Source organism: Agelaius tricolor, unplaced genomic scaffold (genome assembly GCF_023055355.1).
Source record: "Agelaius tricolor isolate 1412-34295 unplaced genomic scaffold, bAgeTri1.0.p SCAF_8, whole genome shotgun sequence".
Taxonomy (NCBI): domain Eukaryota; kingdom Metazoa; phylum Chordata; class Aves; order Passeriformes; family Icteridae; genus Agelaius; species Agelaius tricolor.
The window spans coordinates 39,990,077-40,006,683 of record NW_027269268.1 but is presented as its reverse complement, the minus strand read 5'-3'; the positions used below and the strand labels follow the sequence as shown (position 1 = coordinate 40,006,683).

The 16,607-nt window shown below is 44.0% G+C and overlaps 1 long non-coding RNA gene across 2 annotated transcripts; it reads right to left on the bottom strand.

Moving 5' to 3' along the window:
• Window positions 1-771: 771 nt before the first annotated feature.
• On the bottom strand, window positions 772-15,986 carry LOC139592493 (uncharacterized). 2 transcript variants are annotated; one of them, XR_011680024.1, is made up of 3 exons: window positions 15,683-15,986; window positions 5,441-14,694; window positions 772-5,145 (listed from the first exon to the last, which is right to left on the bottom strand). It is a non-coding gene; the product is annotated as an uncharacterized lncRNA (long non-coding RNA). The 2 variants fall into 2 exon arrangements; XR_011680023.1 differs by having other exon boundaries at window positions 772-6,398; window positions 13,070-14,694.
• Between the last annotated feature and the right edge of the window lie 621 nt (window positions 15,987-16,607).

Sequence of the window (16,607 nt, the reverse complement as noted above, 5' to 3'; positions counted from 1 at the left end):
AACAGTAAAACCCCAAAACATGGAAATGCATATGTATTTTTAAGAAAGAGAAGACTAGACACTCCATATGTTCAATTTCTACTGCTCTTTGAAAGCCAGAGCCTTTATTATTGCTAGGCTATATTAGTAATTTAAAGTACTTTTCAGATATAGAACATGAGGCAAAATACCCGTGAAACAATGTGTTCTCCTGTGAAATTGTTCCATTTCACACTCCAGAATGAATTCATTTTTCTTGTAGATAGAAGGTATTGCACAGAAGCCTCAAAGGTGGACAAAAAGCGAAATTATTGCCCCTCACTTGCCAAGGAAAGAGCTGCAAAATGGTTCGAATGTGTAAGGGACAGTAGAAATTTTAAAGGTTATCACTGTAACATAAGTATAGGCTCTGTGTAAACTGACAGAGATCAAGGAGCTAATAGGATACAGTCTTTCATGATTCCTGAGAGTTTAGTATGTAACTTTCATCTTGTTTGAAAGACAGTTTCAGGTTCAGGACTTGTACTGGGACCTTCAAGATCAGCATCATTTCTGGAAAACCTTGGGTATTCTTCTAGCACCACATTCCCATCCCAGAAACTTTTTACACAGTGTCAGAGACGACATTATCAAGGCTGATATAGAGTAACTACTACAAGAATTATGTGAAGATATCATCAAGATTTTTATTAAAAGCATTATTATTTTATTATTTATTTTTATTTATTAAAAGCATTATTAAAAGCATATTATTTACCTATTTAGCATTGCCATTGCCATGGTCAGTGTACCTGTGTGTGTCCTTACCACCTGTGGTTTATGCTGGGTGATGCTGCAGGAGAGGGGAGGTGGCTGGCAGGGCCCCTACACTCCTGGGCTATGTGGGCTTTTTGCCCAGCCAGGAGTGAGACAGACATGGGATGTGGGGAGATCTGAGAATGGCAGTGGTGTAAAGCTGATGACACTGAGGTTCATCCACCAATGGATCACAGAGGTGTAGGTTTTGCTAGCTTTCCTATTCACAGGGCTATTATCCTTTATTAGGGATACAGAATTATATTAGAGGATTAAACTGTTGGGTTTTGCCTTATCAGAAGTCTAATTTGCTAGTTATTGCATATATTCATTAAAACAGAGATGTTTGGGATGTTGTAAGTTTCTCTTAAGAGATAAAGCACTTTTTTTGTTTTGTTTTGTTTTAAGGAAAGAGTTTTAATATTGCTTTTTTTACCCTTTAACCCTCTTTTGGTCCCAGCTGTTTGTTAATCGAAAAGAATATAAGATTATCTTCTCCATAATACTGATGTGCCAATTCTGATGTGTCTAGAGGCAACATTTGAGTGACATAATTGAACTTGGTGCTGAGACTGTTTTAATTACATTAATTTTAATTATATACAGTACATTATAATTACAGAGACTGAGACAGAGGGGCTCCCATCTATTAAGATCCTCTGCAATATATTTGCATAATGAGACCTATTTCCGTGTGCAGTGTTACACTTTTTGATGGCTTCATTATTGGTGGAAGGTAGATTTTCTTAAAAATTTCATTTATATTTGTGTTTCTAGTAACCACATTTAAAACCCACCTGACAGCCTTCATTCCCCTTCACAAAAAAAGATGCATTCTAAACAAAATATTTGAATTGGATAAAAAATTAAAGAAGCTTCTTTGCTTGTTCCTCAGTTCCTGTGCAAGACAGAGCTTCCAAGGATTCAACTAGGAAACCAATGTAAGAGTTTTTATAATAGTTGGAGAGTGCTCATTTGTAATAAATGAATAATGCCCTACATTTCAGTTCACCACAAAATCTGCCTGGTTATGGTCAAATACATGTTGAGAAGGGGCATATATCTGCCAGTAAATATAGATTTCCCAAAGGGAGGGTTCATCTCTGCTACCTTTCTTGGATCCCACTTTTATGTCCCTGCTGTGGGACATGTGCCTTCTTGTGTTCAGTGTGGGAGCTTCCTTGGAGTCCAAGGAAAGGTCTCCATGGTCCATGGCCATGTCCTGTGCCATCCCTTGCCCTGGCACACAAACTGTGCAGGGAATAAATTTCCTTTTTTAGGAGCATGATGATAGAAGGCTGGCACAGGGCTGGCTCAGTTCCCCTTTCAACACTGAGGTTACTGGTGTTACCAAATCCTGGGTGGGCTCAAAGTCACGGGTCTCATTCCCAGGAGAGGAGCTGTGTAATCAGACATATTGTGACAATACTAGGCTATGGTGACCCTCCCCCTTGGCACTTTCTGGTGTGCTTTGGAGATAAATTGCACCTTTAATTCTGGAAAATGTGAACAGGCTCAGAGTCTGCTCTCTGCTACATTCACAGCTGTCATTTACTTCTGCTGTCTTTAAGTATTTCCTAAACACCTGTCACTCTGATACTACATTAATTCACTGAGCCTAACCTCAATACATTTTTCTCTCACAGAGAAATATTTCTTTGCTTGAAATTCCTTTCTTGTGGGATTTGGATGATTTTTTTTTCCCTACTGAAAACTTTCTCACTAAAGTGAGACACTTACAATAGCAAATACAGCAAGGAACAAATTATAATTTGTTTTGGAATAGCAATCTCGAAACTGAGTGAATGTACAGCTCTGGGGGTTTATTTTTGAGTGCCTCTAATTAGCAGTCTGGAATCTGGACCATAACATCTAAATATACCTGCCTGATTCAATACTTTATGTCTGATCTTTGAAAAAACATACAGCACTTCTTGAGGTTTGGAGCACAGTCAGATGAATTAACACATCTAATTTGATGAACTACTCCATACATGCTGGTCTTTTCTATTTTCTCCTTCCAAGTGGATATTTCCCTCTCCCAGTTTGGATGACTGCTTTCTCCATCTATCCTTTACCTAAATAATTTTGTGTGGAACTGGTAAGGTGGTAGTAACACAAGCAGACAGGGATGTAGGGTGGGAAAGGAGGCACAATTCTCAGTATAGAGGTAGATGTACACAGCTGGAGATAATAATGGTTTACCTTGAAAAAGACAGGGTCGTTTAGTCTGTAAATTCTCAGAATAATAAACTGCCCTCATTAGCTCACCAAATTATGAGAAACAGTCAGAAGTTTTCTAGTGATACTTTATTGACAGTAAACAATTAATGGAAAAATGAATTCTCTATCTGGAAAATATTTCTAATATTTAATAATGAGTTGAAAATGTAATAAATTCAATACTTATTTAAATTAATTCAGTATTTTAATAAGAAAGTGTATGCTGGGTGTAGTCAAATCTGAAGCAAAATGAAGTTTTTCACAGAAACAAAATAAAAAATTTAAATTCAAATTAGGTTAAGAAAATATTCATAGGCAATTTTCTTTAGTTCATTGCTGATTTAGTTATAGTTTGTGTCCTTTTCTCCCTTATCAGCCACACTCCCTGAAGCACTATATTCTGCATTATGCGCTGTGTTTTTACTCTGCCCAAGCTTTGCATTGTGAATCATAAAAACCACATCACTGCTGATGCATTTCAGGAGAGACAATTTCACCACACAGTCTGGCTCAGATAGAAAACAGGCCTTGTAGGACACTAGTAAAAGGGCATAGTTGTATCAGAAATATGGCTAATGCTGTCCTTGTTTAGGACTAACTTGCCTGTAGAAATCCTGAATTGAATTTAATTTTGGAACTTCCACCTTTTAAATGTATTTGTATTCTAAAATGTGGTCGCACTTTGGGAGAGTCAAGTTGTTGATAGGGCTCAACTTTCTTTGCAATAGAGTCAGTTGTAACTAACCAGAATATACCATGAAAATTTTGTGTTTGTTAGTTATTCCTTCAGATTTAATACTGAGCAGCAGGAGTGAACAAGTCCAACATTAGGGCCTTTTTTTTGGACTCTTTTCTGTGATCATTAATTAATACTGCTAACACTAAATTTCATCTTTCATTTTTATCACTCAGCCATTCAACAACATGCTTTAATTTTGCATGACCTGAATACACTGCTGTGCTGGGTTGGCCCTGGGTAGAAACCAAACCCCCACGCAGTCACTCATTTACTCTGCCCCACTTACTGGGGAGGAGATGGTAAGGAGGGGAGAAAACAGTAAAAAAAACCAAGAAGCAAGACAAAGACCAATTAGCATAACAGGTTAAAGACCTGATTTGGGGAAAGTTAATTGCCAGTTAATATAAGTATTTGATTACTAATTTGAGCAGTGAGATAATAAAAAAGACCAACATGAAATCAATATCGTTTCACCTTTCCCAAGGTCGATTCCACTCCTTCGCTCCAAACCCCTCTCCTTTCCCCCCTCTGTCCCCGCAGGTCCCATTCAGCCCTTTCAGTGAGGTGAGGAGCAGCACTGGTTGGTGGTCTATCATGACATGGCTGTTCCTCTCTGATGCTACTCCCTTCTGCTAATGAACTTTCCTTCTGCTCCAGAGTGGGCTCTCCAAGGGCTGCAGAGCGTGCCTGCTCCACCACGAGACACAACCCTATGCTCCCACTTCACATACTGTAAGGGTAACTCACACTTGGGTGTAGCTGGAAGTGAGCTCTTTTGTAGCCTTTACAGTACTGTCTCTCATGCATTCTGCATCAGAAAATTGTGTTGACTCAACTGACAAAATGTAGTACAATTTTTAAAAATACTATCAGTTTTTGTAAAATGAAACCATTGGACTGTCTTTTGAATTTGAAGTTAGAAGTATCATAGATATATAAGTACACGTAATATATTTGTTACAAGAAAATGTCCTTTAGGATCCTCGGGGGGTATTGAGACTGGTGCTGTTGAGTGTCTTTGTGGTGTCATGGACAGTGGGGCTGAGTGCCCCTTCAGCAAGACTGACTACAACAGCAAGCTGTGTGGTGTGGTTGTCATGCTGGAGGGAAGGACAGTAGCCAGAGGGACCTTGAAAGGAGGGTCTGTGAGAACCTCAGGACGTTCAACAGGGCCAGGTGCAAGGTCCTGTACCTGGGTTGGGGCAATCCCAAGCACAAATGTGTGGAGAATGGATGTAGCTCTGCCTAGAAGGACTTGGGGGTGTTGAATTGACATTTCAGCAATGCACACTCACAGCATAGAAAGCCAGCTGGGAGGCATCAAAAGAAGTGTGGGCAAGGAAGCAATTCTGCCCATCTTCTCTGCTCTTGTGAGACCTCATGTGGAGCACAGCATCCAGCTCTGGGGCCTACAACATAGGGAAGATGCAGACCTGTTGGAACGAGTCCAGACAGGGGCCACAAAGATGTTCAAAGGATTGAAACACCTCTCCAATATGGACAGGCAGAGGGAGTTGGGGCTGTTCAGCCTGAAGAAGAGAAGGCTTCAGGGAGACCTTAGAGCAGCCTTCCAGTACCTGAAAGGGACCTTCAAGAAGTCTGGAAAGGGACTTTTTGCAAGGACATATAGTCATAGGACAAGGAGAAATGGCCTTAAGCTTAAGGAGGGTAGGATTAGATTAGTTATTAGGAAGAAATTCTTACCTGTGAGGGTGGTGAGACATTGGTTGCCCAGAGAAGGTGTGGATGCCCCATCTGTGGGAGTGTTCAAGGCTAGGCTGGATGGGGCTTTGAGCAATGGTGGTCTAGTGGAAGATGTCCCACCACTGAGAGTCCTTAAAGACCAGATCATTAAGGTGTTGCAGTGTGATGCCATTTCCTGTTTCACCTATCCCAACCCCTCAGGTGTGCCAACCTCTCCTTTCCCCTTTGCCCTCCTGCTGAGAGCTGCCCATCAATCTTAACATTCCAGCAAGGGCGTGGTGTGGTTGGCAGAAGTTCAAAAGATGCCCCTCAGGTCTGGGCTCATTGGCCTGTCCAAGTGTCTTTATCCCTTGAGCCTTCCCCTCCTCACACCTGGTTGGCCCTCACCTGTCCCTTCCCCTCCCTGTCCCTGGGGCTTAAAAGGAGACCAGACCATGCGGTCTGGATTCTGCTGGGAGCTGTTACAAGATTCAGAGGTCTGTCATCCTGGAATAAAACTCTGGATTACAACTCCACGATAGAATCCTCTCCTTTTCTCTTCACCGTCACTTGAACCTTTTCCACCAGAGGTAAATTGAGTTCCTACTTTGCCTGGAATTGTTCCGAGTGCCCAGCTGCAGCATCCAGCCAGCCACAGGTATCTCTGAGGTGAAACACCACAGCTGCTCCCTTTGGCCCAGCAGCAAGGGTCAGATGAGACCAGGCACGTCCCACCAGGAAATATTTGGATTAATATTCCATATTAAGGTCTCTTTCAACCCAAACCATTCTATGATTCTGAGACCCTTCATGCATGCTACCTTTGAATACAGTGCTGCAGCTCTGTCTAAAATTCTACAGGGTGATTCTTGTCTCTGTACTTTTGAATGTGCTTCACAAATGATACGAAGCCAGAAGGAAGATCTCTTTCACCATCAACAGGTCCTCGTTAGTGGCCCACGGCTGAGTCTTGTTCATGCTGTGGAAAGTAGTTAACAGGAAAAATATGTGCAAAAAGTCTCACAGAGAAGAAAGGATACATAGGGACAGAGGAAAAAATAGCATTGAAGACTGGGAGGCCTGGATGGTCTGAGTCATGGAGCACAGAAAAAAATTAGAACTAGAATGAGTCATGGAAAAGAAGAACGAAACAATTTCATTAAAAAGGAGAAATTCTTTGTCCTTATCTGAGGAGATTCAAACCTGGAACAGAGCACGAAAAGAAATTTTTGTTTTTCAGTCGACATTATTTTAGAAAACTGAGCCTTTATTCCTTCAAGTCTTAATACAGGCCCTGACTACACATGACAAAAATGGTGTGCCAGAGCAGGTGGTGTTACATATTGCCTTAAAAAATGGATGGTAAACTTTATTTTTACCTTATTTTCTTAATATTTGAATTGCTTCTACAATTATACAATTGGCTTGAATGGAGACAAAACTGTACATTTAGTTACTTTTGTCCTCAAGGGGGAGAGGGACTTTGAAACAACTCTTTATACCAGAACAAGGGCCATGGAATGCTAATGCTCCATGCTCTTTGCTTCTTGCAGAATACATATTTCCATAACATTTCCACCAAATTATATCCTCATATTTCTGTAAATGGAATCTGGAAATCAATTCTAATTTGATTTAAGCAAATTAGTAATGGGTTGTCCTGTGGCTGTATTTAATCTGCTGCACTCTTGGGGCTGATTTGCCACCTCAAAAATAAAATTGGAAAGGTTTTATTTTCACCTTGACTTTGTTTTATTCTTCCAGAAATATTTTGCACTTGCCTGCGTTACAGCCCAAATAAGAAGTAAGCACATGAGTTGGCTCATTTTGCAGAACTGTGAATTTGAATTTTTCTTTGTTATTTTGCATTTGTTTATACAATTTGTAAGACTCAGCTCTGATCAAGGAAGTGTTCTGAACTCTGAGCAGACAATCAAATCTGTAACTTTAATTTTACAGTCTCAATTAGAACTCAGTATTGCAAATCAATTAAAGAATAAATAGAGATGTGCTGACTCATTTGGAAAATTAATGGTGTTGGCAGTGAAGGAGAGTGGACAGAGCAGGTGTTTGATGTCTGCCCTTGAGTAACTAAAATACTAAAGCTGGGACTGAATTCAAGACCAGGTATAATGTTTGAAACAAAAACATTTTCTGGTACACTGGCTCACATCAGTCATATTCCATCACTCACTTGGTTTTAAGCCACAGTACCATAACAATATTTTTCCGGATGGGGAATGCCTGAGCTGATTATTTTGGAAAACAACTTGCCTGGGGATATTTTCTCATTGCTTGCATGCAAGGAAGAACATTACATATGATTTATGTAATAAAAAAAAAAAATTGCCCAGACATAAATAGATATTAAAAAAGGGAACAGTTCTCCTCAGCAATATTTTTCTCTTTTTCAAATATCAAAATAGTGATTTATTTCTGACAAAAGGCTAAATTCTCAGGCCAGGCTTTGATTAATCCTTCTGGAAGTCATCTCAGTAAGATTTGACAGGACCCAAGCAGGAAATTACTGTTCCATAAAACATAAGAAACCGAAATAACAAAATTCCCCAACAAAACAAACAACAAACATGCACCCTCCCCCCCAACAGTCCTGAATTGGGATGAGGTTATTTCTCCAAAAGAAGTAGTAACCAGAAATATTTCACAATGCTCCCAAAGTACCTGAAGGTGAAGACAGTCAAGGAGAACTGAAATAAAGGTCCGGATCCAGTGGTTATTTTAATTGTTTATACAAAGTAAAATGCCTGTAAGATTATATAATTGTTGCAGACCAGAGATAAGGATATTTGCCTCTCATGTCCTCAGAAATGTCCACAGCACCTCCCTCTCTGTGGCCCAGCAGCTCAGATGTGGGGGATTTGAAAGATCCCCTCTGTGCAGCCAAAGTGCTGCTAGATACTGGGCCATGAGAGAGGGAGGCTCAAGTCCAGTCTCTAAATCAGGCAAACAGGCAGCGACCACATGCTCCCCACATTTTGGAGGTGCCTGGCCCCTAGGTTTCAAGGTGGTGCTTAGGTGCATGGTTTAGTGGTGGTCCTGGTAGTATCAGGTTAATGGCTGGACTCTGATTTAAGGGTTTTTTTGGCTGGACTCTGATTTTAAGGGGCTTTTCCGATCAAGATGATTCTATTATTCTGTTTTGGGGTGCCCCCTGTCAATGTATTGTGGAGGAGAACAAGCTGTCCTAAAAGAAGGGTTGTGAAAACTGATGCCACAAAAAGATAATTTTTTAAGAGATCACATCCTCTGATGAAATTCCACATGGTCAGAAAATTCACAAATGGGCATAGTTGCTGTCCTTGGAGTACAGAACTCAAAACCCAGTAGAATTAATGTAATTTAAATGTTTTTATAGCTTAAATCCATTCCTAGTCCAATACAAAATTTTGGAATTGGAAACATTTGTCAAAGTTTTTGGTGGGGATATTTGCTGAGACACCTCTTCAGGTACCTATTATATTGGTAAGTAGCAAGGACTCATTACACAGATACACTGGGTAGCAGCATCCTATAGAAGCACTGAGTGGGTGATAGTCTCCCAAAAAAATACTGGTGCTCCTGAGCAGTGACACTAAATTCCTGCATACTGAGTGATTCCCTTTAGGAAATGAGAAAGAAATCCTCATCTCTGCTGTGCTGAAACACCACTGCTGTTCTGCTAAACTTGGAGTCTTCTGCATGTGCTGAAGTGAGACAAGATTTGCCTTTTAGCAGCACATCCTGGTGGTTTGCACACAGGGCAATTAGAGAGACACAAGTGGCAAGAGGAGCAGAGAAGGTTCAAGGATGCACTTTAAAGAACTTGGGATTTGTTCACCACACTGTGAAATAATGATGGTAACTGTGGAAGGAAAACACATCTGCAAGGTGATAACAAAGAACCTAAGAAACTAAAAGATACAGTACAGGTGTACATGCTCAGTGCAACACATATTCCAAGTGCTCTTCAAATAACTCTTATAACCCCACCCAGTCATGCTTTTTAATAAAAGGATGTCTGTATCTTTTAGCAGCTAATAATAGAGATGTTGAGGAACACTAGTAGCTTGATTTTATTTTTATTTGTTAGGTTTGTGAAGCAAATGGTACTGGCACCTATCAGCAAATCTCTCAAGAGGGACTGCACACTTAATCCCATGCATCCTCACTACAAGATGGTTTTTAATGCCCCTAGATCTGATATGTGTGGCACAGGCATCCACACAGAGAGAATCCATTTCCCAGAGGAAATTTTTCAAAAAATTGCCGTTTAAAACTAGAACTATACTTTAAGATATAGCACTTCATGGCTCTTTCTCACTGCTTTTCCTCAGTTATACAGTGGGCTCCATCCTTGGTGAGCCATCAAAATACTTCATCAGAGCTCCACTTACAATGTTTCATGAGAAAAGTACTCTGATTGAGAGGTCTGATGAACACAAAGGAAGAGGAAATTTGAGTGTCTAAGCAGCATTTGTGATGAAATACTACATCAACATTTTCCAAATGTTGATGGTATGGATAATTTTTCTAGCCACTGGGAAACATATTTTCTTCAGTAATTACACATTTTCCTGTCAAATTCTAGTTACAAACAAATAAATTTTGCCAGCTCAAACTGCAGAACAGTTTGGCAGAACACCTTGCTTGTTGCCTGACACTTTGCATATCTGTATTACTTTCATTCCATAGAACTAAATGTTTCACTTGGGCAGAGACTTCCAACTAAAAAGGTTAATCAAATATGGGGAACAGATTGCAGGAAAACAGAATGGATGCATCAGCCATACACAACTAAATTCTGTGTTAAAATCTGCTAGGACTACTGACAGCAGTGTCCCCATCCTTATTCAGTGTAATTTAGCACACATTGGCTATGGTGACTCCAGTGATACAGATGCTTGTACAAAGACCTCATTAAATTTAGGATGTTTAAGGTAACTTTTTGCTGTATGGAAACACCTCCCATAATGGGTTCCAAAGGGATACTGAGTTTATTGTATTTTGAAAAAAGATACCTCAGAAGTGGAGGTTATGAACACATCATCTGAAAATTATGGGACTTTCTTGCTCTTAAAATAAAAAAACCCTCATTTTTACATACTGAGTTTAGAACAAGACATCCTTCTACAGTGCCTTGAGTCTAGTTTGCAAATAAAAGGAAATGATTTCCCTTGGTGTATATATTTAATAAACCAAACTGTATAAACAGAATTGCTAATGGAGATCCCCAGGCCTGAAGAATTCACAAACAACGAGCTGAATAGAGAATAGTGTTTGAAAGTGACTTTATTTTCCCTTGAAAAAGGTTAGCTGAAGAACACTAACATCACTCTCCATTAATCAGTAGTTTTAAACACCATGGGGAAATGACAGTTGCCTTCCAAGCTCCTGACTTTACAGCTTTCCTGGCATCCTGTGGACTCCTGCTGCAACCATCACCCACACAGCTTTGCTCAGCTCATTGGAGTTCAGTGTTTTATTCTAGTTTATCATATTCACTTTTGTCCACTGTTAACATTGTAGAAATGAACTAGGTGGTCCCTCAGGAGACTGTGCATGCCAGGTTACAGAAAAACTTGTCATATATTTATACATTAATGCCCCAAATAATGTTTTGGTTTTGTTTTGTTATTAATTGTATTTTGTTTTATTTTTACTTTATTTTGTTTTATTTTCAAGTGCAATTTTACTGTGCAACCCACTGTGTGATATCCTGGGGTAACATTGTATATTTTAACTCTCCAGCATCTCTTTTTTCCTTAACAAAGGCAGTCCTTCTGAATCAGGTAGGTTAGTTTATTTTCTTAGCCAAATGAAAATATCACCTAACTTTTCAGGCAAAAACTACTGCAACTTTGGACTGCAGAAGGTCATTTAATCAGACCTACTTCACAAAGAGCACAGATGCCAACTGATAGGAAAACATGCCATGGAGCTTCTGACAGCCTCTCCTTCACATAAGAACCTAAAGACTCCTTTTCTTTACTATTGTGTCTGCATTTACCCTGCCACATAAAACCAGAGGCAAGAGACACACTCTTTTTTTGGGTTTTTGGTTGGGGGTTTGTTTTTATTTGTTTGTTGGGCTGGTAATGATTTATTATTATTGATGATTTTGTAATGTAAATCTGTTTTTAGTTGGCCTTTACATACGGAAGGATGTGAGAAGTGATCACAAATGTGATTGCCTGTCACAGTGAAGTCAGTCCCTGTCATCAGTAAGGTCAGGAAATTACTGAGTTTCCACATGTCCAGGGCCATTTGGTAACAGAAAGAGTCCTCTGCCTGCTTATGAAACTCTGTTGCCTGATATTTTGATCTTAACAATTGACATCACATAATGCTGATCCTTCTCTTCCTGTCTGAAGGATCTATTCCCAAGCCCATACAGCCAGTGAGACAGTTATTTTAAGGATGTTGATAGGAATTGTATCTGGCTCTAAAGGATAGCAGACAGCCTTTGCTAGCTCAGCACTGTGAGCCATATGCCAAAACTATAAAATTAGACTTTTTTACAGATGTCCAACCCTTGCTCTGTGAGCAAAAAGAGGTTCAATGTTTATGATACAAGGACATCAAGGTTAAAACACAATTTTAAAGAAATTCTAAAGTTGTACACGAATTAGAAAAATAAAAATATTATAGAGGGGAGACTCACTAAGTTTTCCAAAACAAGCATATGGGAGAAATTACCATGACATAGTGTGGCTGCAGGCAGTTCAGAAAGTGCTGAGTGTGTTGAATGAGACAAGTTTTTCATAAATATAATTTTGAGGAGAATTATGTTTCATTTTCTTGGAAGAAAAGAGAAGCACCATTTACTACTGTTATTTTCCAATTAATTTCTGCCAAAAATGTGCCCTGGCTACTTACATGTCTCATTTGATGATCTGGATATCATCATGTTGTTGAACTCTTATGTCACTTTTTCCTGATTATGAGGTAGAAGACATCTTTTACAAAAGAAGCGGTTTTTTCTGATCAGGTGTAGAGAGATTTTAAAAACATTACTTTCTTCTAGGTCTGAGCTGCTGTTAAAGAGGTCTGTCAATAAAGCAATTTTCTAGTGATTCCTACTGGCTTACTGTTGCAGATGGTTTGTACTCTCGCAATATTTTCAGTCTGGTTTCATCTACTCAAACCCTTTGAAATGCCAAAATGAAACTCTTAGAGACCAGCTTTTCTATTCCTTACAACTTGAATGTGCTATTGATTCTTTTATAGTTGGGTATCTATTACAATTGTCTTAATAATGTGACATACTAAAAAAAAACCCATTGGTCAATCATTTTTTTCACCAATCATCTCCACCTACCGAAATTCTGAGGAGAAAGAGAAAAAAAAGAAATAAATCTCACGCAATCTGTGTGTAAAGACAAGAAGGGAAAAAAACAAACAAACCCTGTCATAGTTTAACCAACAAACTCCAACCCAAATATCATCATATTCCATTATTGTTTGATGGAAATAATATTGTCTACTAAACTGAACTAAATTGAGAGTTAATGAGAAGATAGATTTTTATCTAATAATCCAGAATATTTTCCATCAAGATGTGGCAGTCAGTTCTGAATAGATTATTAACCTATTAGAGAGAATGAATGCTATGGAAGGGAAAGAGAGAGGTCTCTGCATATTGTCACCTACCTGGAAAATATGCATCCATATATTATAGATTACCTGCAAAAATCTTTCCCACTTCTGTGTTGTGTGTAGGTCATACACAACCTCTCTAGGAATCCACAAAGAACAAAGCAGGAGGGACTTCAGCATCGTTTGTAAAATGGTTGAAATTTGAATTCTTTGGACTGAGAGTTTTTGCAGGAGCCTCCATTTCTAAGCCTGCTGTAAATGAAGAAAAGCTTCCAACTAGCCAAAGCTGTATGTTCTTCAGGGACTGCAAGCAGACAGTCCTGCTCCTGTGACTTTCATCCTCTATTTCAGCCTGTTTTTCCTGCAGTTTTACTTAGTCACAGAAAAAAAATACACACAATTCCAGGAGATTTTGAGGATTCCCTTTGAAATAAAAACATTCTAAAAACTACAATTCCAACCTGAAAAAGATGTATTTTGTTATAGACACTTTAAATGTAGGTAATAAAGAAATGCTAATACTAATTTCCTGACTTCCGTTAAATGCCAGAGGTGAATGTTACATGGTGCCAGTTAACAGAACGTTTAAAACCAGTGTCATAAAACTGGTTGGAAAGGATCTCAGATATCATCTACTTCCAGGATGGGATGGGATGGGGCAAGGCTGGCTGCATGCATCGGACGTGCAGCCAAACTCCGGAACTCATCCACCTACAGCGGCTGCAACTGCACTGACTCTGCAGGCTGCTGCACTGGGGCAGCTGCAGGACCTTTGCTTTTGTTCGTCTGATTCCCCACTTCTGGGGAGACCAGAGCCACCGGAAGCGCGCCCAGCATCTAGGCGCTGCCTGACAGCGCTGCGGCCGCTGGGACGGTCGCGCTCCCGAGTCCCAGCCACTCCGCTGCCGCTGCTGCTTCTTTTGCTTTACGGCACACCCAAAGCTCACTGCTAGGCCACGGTGGTCTCTTGTCCTGCCCTCTTCCTGTCCCTGTGTAGGGATGGAGCATCGCTGTGCTTTCAGGAAGCTCTTGGTGGAAACTTCTGCCATTACAGGCTCCTTTGCCCTCGGTGGATGCCTGCACTGGAATCCTTCACGGCTGGGTTTGGAGTTGGCTCTTCTAAAAGCCAGGGTCCTTTTCCCCTTCAGCGTGCTCAGCACGTCCTTTAACTCCATGCTGCTGTGCAGCTGGAGCAGCGGGACAGGGACCTTTGCAGCCTGAGCTGCCCTTGTTCCTCTCTGCCCGTGCACGGAACACAGCGGGGAGGAGAACGGCAGCAGGGCCCTGCGTGTCCCCGGGCTCAGGTTTTGCGCCGCTTCAACTCCACGGAGACGTGAGTAAAGTGAAAAACACAAACAGTTTATTAAGGGAAAGCAAAGCGAAGGGGTGAGCTGGGAGGTAAAAAAGGGCATGGGCAGGGCCTGAGGGCTGCAGGGAAGGAGCTGCCAACAGGGAGAGAGATGGCAGGAGCTGCTGGAGCTTCGCACAGGCTCAGCTGAGAGCAGCCAGAGCCGTGCCTGGAGCTGCAGGCGGTCCCAACTGGAAATCATCGAAGGAGGCCGGTACAGGTACATCTGGTCCAGGAGACAAACGAAGTTCTGCAGATCTTCTTTCGAATTTCATCTGAATCCATGTGTTCATGGAGGATGGGCTCTCGTCTTCCCTGAGGGCTTGAAGAGCTGGAAGAGAGAGGAACAGAGCCACGGTCAGAAGCCAAATTGAGGGAATCCAAGGAAAGCCTCCTGCCAGGGCCATGCCGGCCGGCTCTCGCCATGGCCAGGAGGGAGCGGGAGACAAGGGCTTCGGGCAGAAGGTGCTGGCCACGCATCCGCCACGTGTCCCCGAAAGGTCTCCGGGCTGTGCCCCCGCCGCCCCTGGTCCGCACAGGGAGCAGAGCCCTCGGCAGCCCGGTCAGGGATTGTAGCTGCGGGGCCGGGATTTGCAGCTGCTGCCCCCCCTCCCCCGGGCGGTACTCGCTGCCACGCGGCTGCCCTGACTCACCCTGACTGAGGACCTGGAGCTCCTCCTTCTGCCCCATCATGAGCACTCCGGCCACCCCTGTTAAGACAGAGCATGTGGCGGCGCCGGGCGGCACAGCTGCCCGACACGGGCGCTGCCAGCCCTGCGGCCGCACGCCCTCCTGCCGGGCAGAGCTCGTGCCGGGCCCCTGCCGCACGCTGCCGGCCGAGGGCACGGCTGCGGGAGGGCGGCGGCAGCGCCCAGGGCGGGCGGGGCTGCAGCGGCCCGGGCGCGGCTCCCGCTGCCGGGGCAGCGGCCGGGCCGGGAGGCGGGGAGGGGCGCCGGGCTGCTGGCTCACCGAGGAACCTGACGGCCGCCTCTCGTAGGGGCCTCTGTGGGCTCCGCAGGTGCGGCAGGGCCCAGCGCAGGTGCTCGGCCGCTCGGCTCTCGTCCTGCAGCAGCTGCGGGGAGAGGCGGCAGGGAAGGCTCGGAGCGGGCTCTGCCCCTGGGCCGGGCGCTCCCTGCGCCCGGCACCGCCCGAGCCGGCGCGCACGGCCCAGGGCAGCGAGCAGCGTGGGGGATGCAGGCTGGCGGGCCCGGCGGCGGCGGCGGGCAGGGGCGCAGCTGCCAGCCCCCCGCACTGAGCACCGGGGGCAGGGGGGGCTTCTCCAGTCCAGCCTGCGGCTGGGGCTCCCGGGCTGTCCTTACCAGGCTCTCGGCGAACTTCATCCGCCGCTTCTTCCTCAGCGGCTCCTGGAGATCCCTCCTCCTCAGGAAGCGGGCGGCACAACGCAGGGCTTCGCGAGACGCCTGCAGAGCAGCAGAGAGCCGCAGGTGGCACCAGAGCCCAGGTGAGTCACACGGGAGCCGGCTCCCTGTGCCAAGGCCAGGGGAGGCTGGAGCCCGCGAGGCGCCGGGGCAGGAGGCGGCCGAGCCCCCGGCCAGGGATGCGGCAGCATCACACCAAACCTCACCTCGGCCACCTGCACGTCCTCGTGGTGCCAGCGCAAGAACAGAGGGAGCAGGCTCTGGCTCACAACTGTCGTGAGGGGATTTTCCCTCTCTCCCACTCCCAGCTCCAGCACCTTGCCAAAGAGCTGAATGGAGAGCAGCTGCACATGGCTGTTGTCCTGGAGGAAAGGAAAAGTCCTAAGCATCAACTACTCCAGGCCCACTGGGGCAAAGGCTCTAAAGTGCACAGGGCACAAAGTTTCCAGGCAGGCAGCGTCCAGTGCCCTTGGCTGGGGGCGCAGAGCCTTACCTTCTCAAAGTGTGGCAGCAGGGACTCAGCCAGCTTCAGGGCGGCGGTGCTGGGTATCTCGAGGTCTTTGTCCCGGAGCACATGCGTGAGCACAGAGAGGCTCATCCCGACCATCTCTGCATCTGGATGGGCCAGCAGCTCCACCAGGTGTTGATAGAGGCCTCGTATTCCTCCGGCCTGTGTGCAAGACCAGGCTGTGCTGTGAAGCCGTGACTGGCCGCAGCACCAACAGCTGCTTGGGGCACTCGGGCAGCTGAAGCGGGAGTCGGGAGAGCTGGCAGCAGCTGCCTCTGCTGCCAAAGCAGCCAGCCAAGCCCAAAGGTCTCCCTTCCCCAGCCCCACGCTGCCAGCGCGGCTTCAGCCACTGCCCCC